A 15925-nucleotide genomic window follows, 5' to 3' on the forward strand; every position below is an offset into this window, starting at 1 on the left:
TGAAGCACATCCTGAGGGCATGAAAGATGCAATGTAAACAAACACAACAACTTGCATTTGTATAGTGCCTTTAACGTGTTAAAACATCCCAAGGCGATTATCAAACCGAGCCAAATAAGGAGATATTACGACAGGTGAACAAAAGGTAGGTTTTTTTTTTATTCGTTCTTGGGATGTGGGCATCGTTGGCAAGGCCAGCATTTATTGCCCATCCCTAATTGCCCTTGAGAAGGTGGTGGTGAGCCGCCTTCTTGAACCACTGCAATCCGTGCGGTGAAGGTTCTCCCACAGTGCTGTTAGGAAGGGAGTTCCAGGATTTTGACCCAGCGACAATGAAGGAACGGCGATATATTTCCAAGTCGGGATGGTGTGTGACTTGGAGGGGAACGTGCAGGTGGTGTTGTTCCCATGTGCCTGCTGCCCTTGTCCTTCTAGGTGGCAGAGGTCTAGGGTTTGGGAGGCGCTGTCAAAGAAGCCTTGGCGAGTTGCTGCAGTGCATCCTGTGGATGGTACACACTGCAGCCACTGTGCGCCGGTGGTGAAGGGAGTGAATGTTTAGGATGGTGGATGGGGTGCCAATCAAGCGGGCTGCTTTGTCCTGGATGGTGTCGAGCTTCTTGAGTGTTGTTGGAGCTGCACTCATCCAGGCAAGTGGAGAGTATTCCATCACACTCCTGACTTGTGCCTTGTAGATGGTGGAAAGACTTTGGGGAGTCAGGTGGTGAGTCACTTGCCACAGAATACCCAGCCTCTGACCTGCTCTTGTAGCCACATTATTTATGTGGCTAGTCCAGTTAAGTTTCTGGTCAATGGTGACCCCCAGGATGTTGACGGTGGGGGATTCGGCGATGGTAATGCTGTTGAATGTCAAGGGGAGGTGGTTAGACTCTCTCTTGTTGGAGATGGTCATTGCCTGGCACTTGTCTGGCGCAAATGTTACTTGCCACTTATCAGCCCAAGCCTGGATGTTGTCCAGGTCTTGCTGCATGCGGGCGCGGACTGCTTCATTATCTGAGGGGTTGCAAATGGAACTGAACACTGTGCAACCATCAGCAAACATCCCCCTTTCTGACCTTATGATGAAGGGAAGGTCATTGATGAAGTTTGACTAGAGGTGCAGCTAGTTCTGGAGCACAAGTCTTCAGCACTACAGCCAGGAATTTGCCGGGGCCCATAGACTTTGTTGTATCCAATGCACTCAGCCGTTTCTTGATATCACGTGGAGTGAATCGAATTGGCTGAATACTGGCTTCTGTAATGGTGGGGATATCGGGTGGGGGCCGAGATGGATCATCCACTCGGCACTTCTGGCTGAAGATTGTTGCAAACGCTTCAGCCTTGTCTTTTGCACTCACGTGCTGGACTCTGCCATCATTGAGGATGGGGATGTTTACAGAGCCTCCTCCTCCCTTCAGTTGTTTAAGGAGCATCTTAAAGGAGGAGAGAGAGTTAGAGAGGTGGAGAGGTTTAGAGAGGGAATTCCAGAGCTTAGGGCCTAGACAGCTGAAAGCACGGCCGCCAATGGTGGAGTGATGGAAATCGGTGTTGTGCAAGAGGCCAGAATTGGAGGAGTGCAGAGATCTCGGGATGTTGGTAGGGCTGGAGGAGGTAACAGAGATAGGGAGGGGGTGAGGCCATGGAGCGATTTGCAAACATGGAGGTGAATTTTAAAATCGAGATGTTGCCGGACAGGGAGCCAATGTTGGTCAGCGAGCACAGTGGGTGATGGGTGAACGGGACTTGGTGCGAGTTAGGGTACAGGCAGCAGAGTTTTGGATGAGCTGAAGTTTATAGAGGGTGGAGAGGCAAGTTCTATCTCCCAACTAATGAAAGGCAACACCTGAAATGCCAGCCTTGCTTTCTCTTTCCATCTTCAATGCAATTCCAGCATTTGTTGTTTAAAACGCAGCTGTTGCGATCATCCAACAGTTGCAAGCAAGAGTTAAACACGACATTCCCACAGTATGCCCCCCCAGGAAGCGGCATTTATCTTTATTTACAAATGAGAATGTTAAGAGTTTTTTTTTAAATCTGGAAATATTGTGATGTCTGCATTACCTGTCAGCAGTCTTGGTTCTCCTGGGATCACTTTGCTGTTCTGAGCTGTGCTGAACAAAAAAAAACTTACAGCACTTCCACTGACGCGTGACGCTCGCTGAATCTCTGGTGGAGGCCGATGACAACGCCCGCTCTGATATATCAGCCGAGGGTTTGAGCTGGGCACATCCCGACCGCCCCTCGTCTCCGATCAACAGCCCAGCACAGGTCCTCGCTACCTTCTAATTGGCCGATGTGACGTTGAGCTTCGAGATTCAGTGTAACAGATCATCGAGGTCATTTCGGCGAGGTGCCAAAAGGAGGAGAAACAAAAGTGGAGGGAGAGGCAAAATGAGTCAAAGTAGCAGTGCATTTTTACCACTGATGTGGGTGATAGGAACATAGGAACAGGAGTAGGCCATTCAGCCCCTCGTGCCATTTGATAAGATCATGGCTGATCTGTGATCTAGCTCCATATACCTGCCTTTGGCCCATATCCCTTAATACCTTTGGTTGCAGTGCGTAGGATGCCAGATGCACTGTGAAGGCCTGAAGAAAATCGGCTGTAAAGCGAGGGGTGTCCAAACTACAGCCCATATGTGCCCCACAGGTCCAGGCATATGGAGTCGTGTCAAGTTGGAGCAGTCAGCAAATTTACTAAATGTGGAGTGATGCTAAACTTGCAATCAGAGCTTGACACGACTTTAGAGCATAATCATAGAATCATAGAATCATAGAAGTTTGCAACATGGAAACAGGCCCTTCGGCCCAACATGTCCATGTCGCCCAGTTTATACCACTAAGCTAGTCCCAATTGCCTGCACTTGGCCCATATCCCTCTATACCCATCTTACCCATGTAACTGTCCAAATGCTTTTTAAAAGACAAAATTGTACCTGCCTCTACTACTGCCTCTGGCAGCTCGTTCCAGACACTCACCACCCATTGAGTGAAAAAATTGCCCCTCTGGACCCTTTTGTATCTCTCCCCTCTCACCTTAAATCTATGTCCCCTCGTTATAGACTCCCCTACATTTGGGAAAAGATTTTGACTATCTACCTTATCTATGCCCCTCATTATTTTATAGACTTCTATAAGATCACCCCTTAACCTCCTACTCTCCAGGGAAAAAAGTCTCAGTCTATCCAACCTCTCCCTATAAGTCAAACCATCAAGTCCCGGTAGCATCCGAGTAAATCTTTTCTGCACTCTTTCTAGTTTAATAATATCCTTTCTATAATAGGGTGACCAGAACTGTACACAGTACAATAATGGATTGTGATGATTGGACAGTTGGTCAAACAGGGGACCGCGCTGTTCGGCTGCCCGGTCCTGCGGCAAAGAGGCCCACCCTCGCCCACTCCCCTCCCTCCCTGCCATTATGATCATTTAAATCTGGCGGTCAAGCTGCGCGGCATCAACCAGGCCTCCTAACACTGCCCGCTGGATTGAAGCCTCAAAATCATGCCGGTGGAGCAAGGTCGGAGTGGGTGGTGGGGTGCGGGGGGTTCACGATGGTGAGGGGGGTTCCCGGGGAGACAGCGACCTAGATTATTTTTGTGGAGCGCTCCTGCTCCTCCAGCGGCCCACAAAGAATAATTCGACACTTTACATCGCCCAGTTCCATCGCCCGTGGAACTGGTCAGAGTTTGCATGGCGCAGCACGTGCCCCGTGCAGTCCCGACCCTAAATTGACAGTCGGGGTCCTGTTTTGTGTCCAGCCGGACCGCCCCTCCCCCCCACCAAATTTCCATATTAAAATGGGGCCTGTTGCCCGAAACAGGCGGGGGTTTTGGACACCCGGTGGACGGCCCCTTTCAAAATGGCGCCGGTCGCTTCGCTGGTGTTAATGGGGTGGGGAAGGGCGTAAGGTGACCGAGCCCGTTTTAAGGCCATCACTGCCCCGTGAACGTCACTCAAAATGGAGCCCCAAAATCTCTGGAGGAAGGTGTCTCACAACATAGAATAGAATCATAGAATCATAGAAGTTTACAACATGGAAACAGGCCCTTCGGCCCAACATGTCCATGTCGCCCAGTTTATACCACTAAGCTAGTCCCAATTGCCTGCACTTGGCCCATATCCCTCTATACCCATCTTACCCATGTAACTGTCCAAATGCTTTTTAAAAGACGAAATTGTACCCGCCTCTACTACTGCCTCTGGCAGCTCGTTCCAGACACTCACCACCCTTTGAGTGAAAAAATTGCCCCTCTGGACCCTTTTGTATCTCTCCCCTCTCACCTTAAATCCATGCCCCCTCATTATAGACTCCCCTACCTTTGGGAAAAGATTTTGACTATCTACCTTATCTATGCCCCTCATTATTTTATAGACTTCGATTTGACACCTTGGGAAGTGTAAATCCAGCGCAGTATCAGAACCGGTTTACAAAATGATGGAAAGAAAGAACTTGCATTGATATTGTGCCTTTCACGTCCTCAAAGTGTCACAAAGCACTTTACAGCTAATGAATTATTTTTGAAGTATGGTCACTGATGTAGGTAAATGCAGCAGCCCATTTGTGCCCAGCAACCTCCCACAAACAGCGATGAGATCAATAGCCAGTATATATATATTTTAGGAGTACTAGTTGAGGGATAAATGCTGGGCAGGACACCGGGAGAGCTCCCCCTTCTCTTCTTTGAACAGCACCATGGGATCTTGTACTCCACCTAAAACAGGCAGATGGGGCCCCCGGTTGAACATCTCATCCAAAAGACAGCACAACCCTCAGTGCTGCACTGAAGTGTCAGGCTAAATAAATTACTACACTTGGTGCTCAGCTTGCACTGTAGAAATTTCCAGACAGCCCACTTGAAAACCGAATGCAATCCCGTTCTCTCAATGAATGAAATTCCATTGCACTGGCAACTGACACAAAGAGGCCACAAGGATGAAAATGTTTACAGCGGTGATGTCGGGGGGTTATTCTTCTGAGGTTGTGTTTAAGAAACTTCACTGAGACGCTGTGGAGGGAGCACCATGATGGAACTAACCTGCACAATACATAAGGGTCACGATTTTAACTGTTCTCCCCCCCCCCACCCCGCCTGGCGGAAACCAGGCCCGTGGGTGGCGGGGGAGGGTGGGTGTTAAAATGAGGCCATTCGCTTACCCCTTCCGATCCAGCTGCCTTCCCACCGTGTCCTGGTATTAACCTGCTCTTGTGAGCAAGCGAGGGGGGCTCCCCCAGCAGGGCAACAGGGATCCTAATTTAAATATGCAGGTTGGGGTCCGATGATGTTATCAGGACCCGATCTTCAATTTTAGTTGGGGGCCTGAGCTGGAGAGCAGTGAGGGCTCACCCCCACTACCCTCCCCCGCCTCCCTACCCCCCCACTCCCCCCCACCCTCCCCCACCTCCCCAAACCCCCATCCCCCCACCCTCCCCCACCTCCCCAAACCCCCCACTCTCCCCCGCCAGAAGAGGCCCAGACAGTTTTAAGTTTTAATTTTAGGTTCCCTTGTGAACTGCTGAATTAAGACTGACCTTAAAGCAATGGTCAGTTTAGACAATAAACCTAATTAAAAGATGTTCCAGTGCACACTGTGGAGAACTTTAATCAGTTGATAACAAAATCTGCAGAAGGGATTACCTCATCCTTTTCAGATGCAGGAGATTGGTTATGGGCTAGTTATAGATTGATCATTCGCGCTCTCACTTGGTAGGTAATACGTTAAAGTGGTTAGAAGTCTCAAACACAGAACAAGCCGTAAAGCTCCCTTTGTTCATTCATTGGTGTGGAGATGCCGGTGATGGACTGGGGTGGACAAATGTAAGGAGTCGTACAACACCAGGTTATAGTCCAACAGCTTTATTTGAAATCACAAGCTTTCGGAGCTTTGCTCCTTCGTCAGGTGAGTCCATTGGGAGGGAGACCTTGAAGATAAGCACCTGCATGAGAAAGACCATCGATCTGGAAAGTTATGGAATGCGCCCAAGTTGGGGAGTCAATGGAAAACAGACTTGTTAAAACTAAAGTTATCAGTAACATTTGCCTGATAGAGAGTGTATTGGGGAATGCAGAAACATGTGAATTGTCATGTATAAGGGGTGAAAAAAGATATAAAATGTGGGGGTTGGAACAGATACTTTGGAACTTGGCCTGATCCGCCTGTACACGAGCTAGGGACTGTAACGTGTTTGAATTGCCCGGCTAAAAGTCCAGCAAGGTTTTGTGGGAAGTGCTGCTGTTAAGTGTACGTTTAATTATTGTGCGCTTAATAAACCTGCGAACATCTGACATTTAATGCTCTGAACCCTATTATTTTGAGGAGTAAAGTATAAGTAATAACACCCCACCTTTAACAAATGGTTGAACATCAGGGTGAGCAAAGACACCTGCCCAACTGTGATGCCCCAGATAGTTGAAGAGCCCCTCACGATAAATGGCCACACTGTTGAGCTACCAGAAGATGGAACCCCACTCCCCGCATGAAAGAAGGAGATACTGCATTCAGTTTTGGGCCCTCAGGAATGATATATTGTCCTTGGAGGGGGTGCAGCGCAGATTCACCAGAATGTTACCGGGGCTTAGAGGGTTAAATTATGAGGCTGGGTTGCAAAGACTCGGCTTGTATTCCCTTGAGTATAGAAGATTGAAGGGGTGATTTGATCCAGGTGTATAAAATATTAAAAGGATTCGATAGGGTAGATAAAGGGAAACTATTTCCTCCGGTTCGGGAATCAAGAACGGGGGGACATGATCTTAAAATTGGAGCCAGACCATTTAGGAGGGAAATCAGGAAGCATTTCTTCACACAAAGGGTAGTGGAAATCTGGAACTCTCTCCCCCAACAGGCTGTGGGCGCTGGTGGTCAATTGGAGCTTTCAAGACTGAAAATGATAGATTTTTGTTGGGTAAGGGTATCGAGGGATATGGAGCAAAGGCAGGAAAATGGAGTTGAGGTACAGATCAGCCATGATCTAACAGAATGGCGGAACAGGCTCGGGGCAGGGGGGTGGTTGACTGTTCACCTTCTGCTCCTAATGTTCCTAAAACGAAAGAGATGAGTTGGCCCCTCTCTAGCGGCTGTATGTTGACATTACAGATCACTGGGAAGTATCTGCAGAGTCAATAATATTTATCCTAAGATGTCAGGTGTCATCCGACTCTGCTGTCTGCAGAATAAAAACAAATGGGCTCATTTTAACCTTCTGTAGCGAGCAGCCTGCTTTACTTGTCAGGATACATCTGGTGTTACACTGGCAGGTTGAACTTTAATGACATTTGACAACAGTGCTCATTGATTAAATAAGTGACATCTGCAGACCTTAATTTCAGGATGCTGTAAAGAGCTGGACCAGAAATAGATACAAAAAAAAATCGCATTAAAGAGTTGCTGCCTGCATACAAACCAAAAAAAGTTTGGCAATTTTGTTTCTCTTTTGAGGAACTTTCTATCTCTGTAACCTCCTCCAGCCCTACAACCCTCCGAGATCTCTGCGCTCCTCCAATTCTGGCCTCTTGCGCATCTCCGATTTTAATCGCTCCACCATTGGCGGCCGTGCCTTCAGCTGCCTGAGCCCTAATCTCTGGAATTCCCTCCCTAAACCTCTCCGCCTCTTTACTTCTTTCTCCTCCTTTAAGACGCTCCTTAAAACCTACCTCTTTGACCAAGCTTTTGGTCACCTGTCCTAATACCTCCTTATGTGTCTCGGTGTCAAATTTTGTTTGATAATCGCTCCTGTGAAGCGGCTTGGGACGTTTTACTACGTTAAAGGCGCTATATAAATACAAGTTGTTGTTATTGTTGAGATCACCTGTGGACTGCCCAGGAAACAGAATGAAAACCAGGCCACATGTTTGAATAATGGACTTTTTATCCTTGGTTTAAACTTAAAAAGAAAATGGACATCCCATTGAAAAAGACAAAATTGTCCAACTACAAAAATAGTCAGATAGCAAACCTGGCAGGTGTTGGTAGGATGCCTAACTTGTGTGTTGGGTGAGGGGAGATGATGCATCGCAGTCAATCCCACTCCTATCCAAACTCAACGTCCATTTTCCAACAAGAATCAATGCATAGTTATCAGGAGCAGGAGCCCTGGCTGAATTTTCCTCTCCCTAACCCGGGGGAGCTGATGGCAATATGTTGAATTCCTTCCGCAAACCCAGCTAAGCTCAATTCAGCACAACTCGGGGACTTTCTCAGTCTAAGGTGTCAGCCTGGGCTCGATGGTAGCACTCTCATCTCTGAGTCAGTGTAGGTCTTGGATTCAAGCCCAACTCCAGAGACGACTTGAGCACGTAATCTCGGCTGACACTTCAGGGAGTGCTGCACTGTCGGAGGAGCCGTCCTTCAGATGAGATGCACTGGAATGTCAGTCTCGATTATGCGCTCAAGTCTCAGGAGTAAAGAGCTTGAACCTACTAGCTTCCGACTCGGGGGTAAGAGTGCTGCCCACTGAGCCACAGCTGTCACTTTAGTGCCAACACCAACACCATGAATGAGGTCAGTGGAGACTTGGAGTCAAACTCAATGTCTTCCTGGTCTCTATGGCACAGAAGCAGACTATGCAGAGCAATTACCCACTAAGACAAAAGGGGAGGATACCCTGTTCTTTCAATTGTGCACTATCACCTTATGGCGCCATTGAATTCGCTGTAGAAAGTTCAAGGTTGAGACGATTGCTTTAAACGTAAATTTACTGGTGATAACCATTCATTATAACCAGTAAAAAGAAAGAAAGACTTGCTTTCATATATCGCTTTTCATGACATCCCAAAGTGCTTTACAGCCAATGAAGTACTCTTAAAGTGTAGTCACTATTGTAATCGCAGTCGCCAATTTGCGCACAGCAAGATCCCACAAATAGCAACGTGATAATGACCAGATAGTCTGTTTTTAGTGATGTTAGTTGAGGGATAAATATTGGCCAGGACACCGGGGAAAACTCCCCTGCTCTTCTTTGAACAGTGACGTGGGATCTTTTAAGTCAACCTGAAAGGGCAGACGGGGCCTCAGTTTAATATTTCGCCCGAAAGACGGCACCTCCGACAGTGCAGCACTCCCTCAGAACTGCACTGGAGAGTCAGCCTCGATTTCATCCTCGAGGATCTGAGTGGAGACGTGAACTCACAACAATCTGACACAGAGGCGAGAGTGCCACCCACTGAGCCACTGCTGACACCTTACAGGCAAAGAGGTAATAAGGGAGTTTCTCAGGATGGCTCAGTTGGTAAATTCACTACCCAGCGTAGAAATGAGGCAGGTTCAATCCCTGCTTTGTGCTGAGTCAGACACCCTCAGCCAGAACGCTAGTGAGGGGGGGGGAGAGATCCGCAATCATTTTCTGTGTCTCTGGACTAGCGAGGAGGAAGGGAAAATCACCCAGGGTTTTATTATTGATTTGCATAAAATGACTCCTGCAGGAAAATACAACTCCGCTGTGCGCGGATATCCGGTGAGGACAGTATCACGCTGCATTGTGATGCCCCTGTGGTCGAATTGTCTGCATCGACACACTCTCTGCGCTCTCACATGTCGAATGGCCATGGGGGGTGGGGACGGGATGGGGGGGGGGTGAAGTGCTACGGAAGCATCTCATAGCAGGTGTCAGCGCCTTCAGGAAATTAGAGAAAATGTATGTTTAAAAAAAGCAGTCTGTAAGATTACTGCAGACGGGATGATTGTACCCCATGCAGTGATCCTGCTTGGCACTGTGTGAGGTGAATGCTAATTTAGGAGATCGAGATATCGTAAATAGCCAGTCACGCTGAGAAAGCTCATCTCTTTAATCACCTGAACGAAACTAGTTTTTTTTAACACACAAAATCTCTCCATTAAACAGCTGTCCTGTGTTGACTCTCATTGTTGCGCTGTGTATTTTGACAAGCGTGAGTGAGCAGTGTGACATCTGGAGACACAAAGCTGCTAACCTTCTTTGTGAAGCAGTAAATGTCAGCTCTCTGTAAGTGGAAGAATATCTGCTGTGAAACCTATCGTACTGGTGACATGATGTGCTGCTCTCATCTCGTATTGTTGTCAGGATTTACTGATTAACCAGCAACAAACGATAAAGGAGAAACAATTATATTCTATATATGTGTATACTGCAGCCTGGGCTGGGGAGAGAGTGCAAAGACAGTGTGACAAGTTTACATAGGCAGTCTGCATTATAAATGTAGACATGCAAATTTATAGTAGGGTAGGTTGCAGATACAAGTCCCCACCGCATATAACGGGAGCGTTAGTGCTAACATGATTTGCCTGAGATACGCGGTGGATGGTATAACAAATAGCGGGAAGTCCTGTGACTAACTACAGCTGTCCTCTGACTGTGACAACTGGGGAAATAGTGAGACCAGTCCAGATATGCAATTCCCCACTGTGATTCCATCTTCCTCCTTTTTTTCCAATCAAGAGAAAGAACAAAAGAACTTGCATTTATATAGCACCTTTCACGACCTCAGGACATCCCAAAGCCCTTTACAGCCAATGAAGTACTTTTGAAGTGTAGTGATGTAGGAAACGCAGCAGCCAATTTGCACACAGCAAGGTCCCACAAACAGCAATACACAGTAATATTGTGTTTTTAGTGATATTAGTTGAGGGATAAATATTGGCCCAGGACACTGGAGAGAACACCGCTGCTGTTCTTCAAAATAGTGTTAAGGAATCTTTTACGTCCAACTGAGAGGGCAGACAGAGCCTCGGTTTAACTACTCATCTGAAAGACGGCACCTCCAACAGTGCAGCACTCCATCAGTACTACACTGGGATTGCCAGCCTGGATTTTATGCTCAAGTCTTAGGGAGTGGGACTTGAACCCACGACCAGTCTGACTCAGGGGGCGAGAGTGCTACCCACTGAGCCCCAGCTGACACTGAATGGAAGGCTATTCAACCGTGTAGATATCAGAGCCAATTTTGATCCTGTTCTCAATCCCCAAGAAACAAACAAGGAAGTTTCAGCAGGAGTTAATGTGGAGTGAGCAGGAGTGGAAACTCTCCCAAGACCAGGGAGAGGGAGAACATCAAAAAGGTTTCTTGATTACTAAGGCATGGGGGCTATCATTTATTCCTTCAGCATCTGTTAATTTGGAAAGTTCAAGAAAGCTCTAATTCAGTCTGGTTCGTGAAACCTGATCAATACCTGGCTCTCTTTTAATGGTCAGTCCTGTCAGATTTTCTATCAGGGTTAATGTACTTTGTAGACGGGTGTGATTACAATGTAAAGTATCTGTAATTACAATGGAGTTGGCATTTTTTTAAGGAAAAAAGGTACTAACGCATCAGCATTATACGGAAAGGCATCCATCAGGACCTGTGGTTAATTTTAAGGTGAAGTGAGGGATGCAGGAAAGGGCACTGACTGTTCAAAAAAAGAACGAAAGGAAGAACTTTCATTTATATAGTGCCTTTCACAACCTCAAGCACTTAAGCAGTGTAGATGAAAACATAAAATTACAAAGCGATATTGATAGATTAGGTGAATGGGCAAAACTGTGGCAAATGGAATTCAATGTAGACAAATGTGAGGTCATCCACTTTGGATCAAAAAAGGATAGAACAGGGTACTTTCTAAAAACAGTGGATGTCCAAAGGGACTTAGGGGTTCAGGTACATAGATCATTGAAGTGTCATGAACAGGTGCAGAAAATAATCAATAAGGCTAATGGAATGCTGGCCTTTATCTCTAGAGGACTAGAGTACAAGGGGGCAGAAGTTATGCTGCAGCTATACAAAACCCTGGTTAGACCACACCCGGAGTACTGTGAGCAGTTCTGGGCACCGCACCTTCGGAAGGACATATTGGCCTTGGAGGGAGTGCAGCGTAGGTTTACTAGAATGATACCCGGACTTCAAGGGTTAAGTTACGAGGAGAGATTACACAAATTGGGGTTGTATTCTCTAGAGTTTCGAAGGTTAAGGGGTGATTTGATCGAAGTTTATAAGATATTAAGGGGAACAGATAGGGTGGATAGAGAGAAACTATTTCCGCTGGTTGGGGATTCTAGGAGTAGGGGGCACAGTCTAAAAATTAGAGCCAGACCTTTCAGGAGTGAGATTAGAAAACATTTCTACACACAAAGGATGGTAGAAGTTTGGAACTCTCTTCCGCAAACGGCAATTGATACTAGCTCTATTGCTAAATTTAAATGTGAGATAGATAGCTTTTTGGCAACCAAAGGTATTAAGGGATATGGGCCAAAGGCAGGTATATGGAGTTAGATCACAGATCAGCCATGGTCTTATCAAATGGCGGAGCAGGCACGAGGGGCTGAATGGCCTACTCCTGTTCCTATGTTTCCTATGTTTACAGCCAATGAAGTACTTTTAAAGTATAAGCACTGTTGTAATGTAAGGAAACGCAGCATCCAATTTTCAGGTAGAGATGAGAGTGTGTGCAGTTTTGTCTTTGGGATGAGGGGTTATTTTTCCTGAACTTACCCTCAGCAGATTAAGTGAGTGATTGTGGGGGGGTGGGGGTTGGATTTCTGTGATGGGGTAAATTACACTTGGTTTGCAGGGGAGTGGGCTCGATGGGCAGGATGGCCTTTTTGTCACCCCGCACTTTCATAAAGTATGCATCATTTGAAAGAGGGAACTTGCTTTTATATAGTGCCTTTCACATCCTCACAGGGTTGCCAACCCTCCAGGATTGCTCTGGAGTCTCCAGGAATTGAAGATTAATCTCCAGGACACTGTTGCGAACAAAAACCCAGGAGGGATATCGTAGGGGCGTTAAAAAAAAAGTGTGGTTTTTTCATATGCTTTGAACACTTTTGTTTATTGGTTATAGAAATATTGGCGATGAAAAAAAGTGCTGTTTAACTATATAGGGCTGTTGGAGGTGGGAGGTCATGTGATGAAACCTCCAGGAATACATCCAACCAGAGTTGGCAACCCCACATCCTCAGGATGTCCCAAAGCACTTTAAAGGCAATGACTTATCTTTGAAGTGCAGTCACTGTTGTTTTTGTAAGCAAACAAAGCAACCAATTTGCACACAGCAAGATCCCACGCGCTGTAATGAGAAAAACAACCACGTAATCTGATTTAGGTGGTGTTGTTCACCAAGAGAACTCTCCTGCTCTTCTTTGAAGAGTATCAAGGGATCATTTACGCTCATCTGAACAGGGCCTCAGTTTGACATAAGGCAGCGACTCTGATAATACAGCATGCACTCAATACTACTCTGTCAGCCTGGATTTTGCGCTCAAGTCTCTGGAGTGGGACTTAAACCCACAACCTTCTGACTCAGAGGCAAGAGTGCTACCCACTGAGCTGAGCCAAATGTTGTATGTTGAACATTGTGTTATTCTTGTGTATTGGGGTTGCTTAACAATTTTTGCCCCATTTTAAATGTATCGCCCACTCAATGAGCAGAGAAGGCCGGCAGGTGAATTCTTTCCGGGCCGCTACTGATGTCACAAGAGTACAACGTGTAAAATTGGCCAGCTAGTGACAATCAGGACAGATGTTTTGACAAAATTACTCAACTTTCCCTTTACGAAGTGAAAAGATCCAACTTCAAATGAGCTGGCGGAGCGAGGGAGATTACAGATCGGCGGGGAATGACTCTGTTCCCCGCCGATCTGTAATGTTAATGGCGCTGGTTTTAACAGTGAGCCTCATTCATAAATGAGAGTTGGGGGGGTCCCATGACGTACATATGGCTGCTATTGACAGCGCCGGTGTCACTAAATGCATCCTCTTCTTTTACCGGGTCAGCATTAGTTGGAAAAATCGGAGAGTATCGAATGGGGTGGAGTGGGTATGTTGAAAGATTTAAATTTTTATTTTTGAGGCAAGCAAACATGCATTGGATGCCAAAAAAAAGCAGTTTTGCTCACTATCTGTGGACCTGTGATACATACCAATTGTATCGTTCTATCAAAGAGCCAGCACAGGCACGATGGGCCGAACGGCCTCCTTCTGTGCTGTTTGATTCTGTATACCAATTCGAATGGCTATTCAGTCATAACACTATATAAATGCGAACTGCTGTTGCAACAAATTACAGGGTAAAATTATTCAAAACTGAGGTCGATAAGATTTTTGTTAGGTAAGGGTATTAAGGTTTACGGAGCCAAGGTGGGTAGATGGAGTTAAGATACAGATCAGCCATGATCTAATTGAATGGCAGAACAGACTTGAGGGGCTGAATGGCCTCCTCCTGTCCTATGCTCCTATGTTCTTATGTTCATATGTTCCTCTGCTCCTATATTCCTATGTTCTTATATTCCTATGTTCCTATATTCCTATGTTCCAACGCTCCTGTATTCCTATATTCCTGTGCTCCTATGTTCCTATATTCCTATATTCCTATGTTTCTATGCGTCTGCTCTTCCAGCAGGGAACGTCCTCTCGAAGGGAGCATGAGATGTTCTCTTGGTGCTGCAGCGTTACAGCACTGACTCTGATCTGGCCTATTTATAAGCCCCACTCCCCGCTGGGGACATGAGATCACTGAATTTACCCTCGTGCTCTTCATGTCCACCCTGACACATTAAGACAATTTTTATCCCTCACTTCCAGGTTGGGCTCACACACAGCATTTCCCAGCTTAAAGAGTAGGCGGGCGACCTGGGGCTAAGAGGTGCTGTCATCCATCTGGATTGACCATCAGAAAACGGGCTGCTCAGCAAAATCAGTGGAGAATATTGACACATTAGTTAAGCAGTTGTTGCCATCTGATGCTGTTATCCTTTCCCTCCCTGAGATCTTTCCACCTCACTAACACTATCTGTCAGCTTTAGATTTTATTTTGAGTTAAAAATACCGCCTGTAGTGCTTGTAAATGCTTTCTTATGTTCCCAAAGCACCTTTCTGGAGGAGTCCGATTAGCTGGAGCCGTCTCTGAGATGCGTTCTTTTTTTTACTTATTTGCCTGTTGAGAAATTGGTTGGCTTTAGAATGTTTGCGTTAAATGGACAAATCAGGCGCTGCTACAGGCTAATATCACAGACTGGTCTGAAAACGAGCGAGGGGCCCTGACTTAAATATTTTAATAGGCTTCTTTCAGGGAGCGCCCTGGACTACTAAAGGGCACCCAGGCCAATATGGTATGTGGCGCACCTCCGGCGCGGATCGAGCTCGTACAATTCTCACGCCATATTGGTGTCTTCAGCCCCCATTTCACGCCCAAAAAAAACAGGTGCGGTGCAAACGAATTTCTCGACCTCTGTGTTTTTGACGTGGATTTTATTTTATTTTCTACCTCTGTAGATAATGTTTGGTGAGTAGTTAAATTGAAGTTGGTCAAGCTTGCAGTTGTTGTCAGCCGTGGCTCAGTGGGTAGCTCTACTGGCCTGAGACAGTAGGTTGTGGGTTCAAGCTGGACTCCAGGGATTTGAGCATGAGTTCTAGGCTGACACTCCAGTAGTACTGAGGGAGTGCTGCAATGTGGGAGGTGCCGTCTTTCAGATGAGACTTAAAATGAGGCCCCGTCTGCCCTCTCAGGCGGATGTAAAAGATCCTATGACACTATTTCGAAGAAGAGCACGGGGTGTTCTCTCTGGTTACCTGGCCAACATTTGTCCCTCAACCAACATCACTAAAACAGATTATCTGGTCACCATCACATTGCTGTTTGTGGGACCTTGCTGGGTGCAAATTGGCTGCTGCGTTTCCCACATTACAACAGAGACTACACTTCATTGGCTGTAAAGTGCTTTCGGATGTCCTGAGGTAGTGAAAGGCGCTATATAAATGCAAGTTCTTTCTTTTTTCCCTGAGATCTGAGCTGTGCTCAGGGCAAGACGGGTTATTATTAATCAATACATTAAGGACATGGGCTGCCTGGGCCATTATAGCGTCCAGTACAATTATGGTGTCATTGGAACATACAGTGCAAGTCAGGGGTCATTGGAGCAGTTAGTGCAAGTGAGGGATTGGTAAAGGCAGAGGAGCAGACAAATCATTGGGAGACGTAG

The sequence above is a fragment of the Heptranchias perlo genome, chromosome 16, assembly GCF_035084215.1.
Source record: "Heptranchias perlo isolate sHepPer1 chromosome 16, sHepPer1.hap1, whole genome shotgun sequence".
Classification (NCBI taxonomy): domain Eukaryota; kingdom Metazoa; phylum Chordata; class Chondrichthyes; order Hexanchiformes; family Hexanchidae; genus Heptranchias; species Heptranchias perlo.